Below are 2,536 nucleotides of genomic sequence, written 5' to 3' on the forward strand. Positions count from 1 at the left end.
AGAGTAACGAGTCATTGCATCAATATTTACCAATATATGCTTATTTCCACGTCGACTTTTGGTGAAAGAACCCAAGTGATCCATATGAATCACTTCAAACGGCACCCTTGGAATTAACATCCCATAATTTCTTCGCATTCGACATACGATTTCATGTTGCCTTTTACTTTCTTTCCTTATTCGTCTGAACCTGAAATGTTGCTCGATCTTCTTAATGGTACCATCTGCTCCTGGATGTCTAACTTCATCATGGCATTGTCGAACAATTCGCCATCGCAAACTATTTGGAATGGCCAACAGATCATTCTCCTCACTGGTTCGTCCTCTTTTGTACAGTCAATGGATTTAATCAGAAATTTCTTACAGTAATGCGTCTGCTGAGACGACACAACTTCACCTCTCATTATGGCCATTATCTGCACAATCTCAGGATCCTGTTTCTGCATCGTGTAAATTCAGTCATCTGTCCTGATGTCTATACGATCAGCTTCGCTGTTACATCTGCTGGGTCTGCTTCTTCTTCCACGGGAGCTCTACTCATCACGTCGACATGCGTCATGATCATTCCCTGACAATGGCAAGATTTAAAATCATATTCGAGCAGCTTAGAACCAACGCGACACACGTGGAACTCTCGGTGCTATGGTTTTCATACTTAAAATAGCAGAGCAATCAATGGAAACAGAAAGTGTTTTTTTTCCAAGTAGATTTATTCTGAATCAATCACACGCTTCCACTAGCACAAGAACCTCCAATTCATATGCATGGTATTTCCTCTCCGAATCGCTGCAGATTCAACTAAAATACACAATTGATCTCCTCGATCCGTCACCTTCAACCTGGATGATAATTGCCGCAAGTTCTATGCTACTCGCATCTGTTTGCAGTTCTTGGTCTTTGTTGACATCCTAAATACCAAGAACTGGTTTACTGATTATCGCTCGAATCAAAGTTCTAAAAGCGTTTTCACATTCGTCCTGGATATCATTTTCGTGTTTACAATCGCATTCACAGATTCTTTTGTCCTCTTCGGTGGCTAAGGATAACTTCGCGATATGTGTCACTTGTGCGCTCTTTGGTTTTACGTTCAAAGTCTTTCTTTACCGGCACACTGGTCGCACTTGTGCATTTAGAGCGTATGTCCTACTTCTCGACACTGACATTATGCCATGTAACGTTTTCAATTAATCGGAACACTTAGCGAATGACATTGCGGATAGGGTTCTCCATATTACCTCATCATGCAACCCGCTAATAATAAATTGAATTATCGTTTTATCGTCTAGAGCACCACGACGACCGATAGCCAACATGTTATAATATTGGGTTGCCCAAAAAGTAGTTGCGGATTTTTCATATAGTCGGCGTTGACAAATATTTTCACAGCTTGTGACTCTGTAATTGCATTCTTTCTTCTGTCAGTTATCAGCTGTTTTTTTTTAGCTTGCTTTAGAAAAAAAGTGTAAAAAAGTATATTTGATTAAAGTTCATTCTAAGTTTTATTAAAAATGCATTTACTTTCTTTTAAAAAATCCGCATTTACTTTTTGGGCAACCTAATAGTACTCAATTATTGTTTCACCTTTGTTTTGATTAGTTCATCAATTAAACATTAATATCGGGACTATTTATAACGCTTGGAAAGTCGTCCAAAATTGAATAACAAAATCATTATAACTTTTAAATATTGGCTGATCATTTATCCAACATTATGCGGCACCACTGGCACGCTTTTTTCAATTCTTCAAACCTTTCAACAAATTAAACCGATGTGACCGTATCACTGTTTGGGCCGAATGATGACAAAACATCAGTTATCTCACTCACAGTAACAGGGCTATTAAAATCAAACGACGGTTGGCTATGATCATTATACCTGCGTGAAGTTACCAACGCTAACTTGGAAGAAGGCAGTAATACAGGTTGACACCAACACAAAAAAATCAGCATGTACGGAAATTATCATCCGTTTATAGCTTCTGTCGCAAGAATATTAAGCTTTGAACAAACTAATTCCATTCTGGAGGAGAGCTGGCAAACTATCGATAATCGCAACATTCGATATTTTCGACAGTTTTAATAATAAATATCGACAGTATCGATACTATCATTAATTTCCAATCACCTATATTTTAAACTAAAATGGGAAGTATAAATCGGGAGATCGATTTATATAGAAGCAATATCAAATAAAATCACGGTTAATAAAGTCAGTTGGAAGTCATGAGAGAATTGTACAAAACGTAAGCCTAATCAGATGAAATTTGGGCCCTCTTAAAGGATACATTTAGTGTCGGATCTCTTATTATGCACTCCACCATAGGATGGGGGTATACTAATTTTGTCATACTGTTTGTAATACCTCGAAATATGCGTCTGAGACCCCATAAAGTAAATATTTTCTTGATCGTCATTTTAAGTCGATCTAGCCATGTCCGTCCGTCTGTCTGTTGAAAGCACGCTAACTTTCGAAGGAGTAAAGCTAGCACACATTTTGCACAAATACATTTCATTAGTGTAGGTCGGTTGGGATTGTA

Source organism: Stomoxys calcitrans, chromosome 2 (genome assembly GCF_963082655.1).
Source record: "Stomoxys calcitrans chromosome 2, idStoCalc2.1, whole genome shotgun sequence".
Classification (NCBI taxonomy): Eukaryota; Metazoa; Arthropoda; class Insecta; order Diptera; family Muscidae; genus Stomoxys; species Stomoxys calcitrans.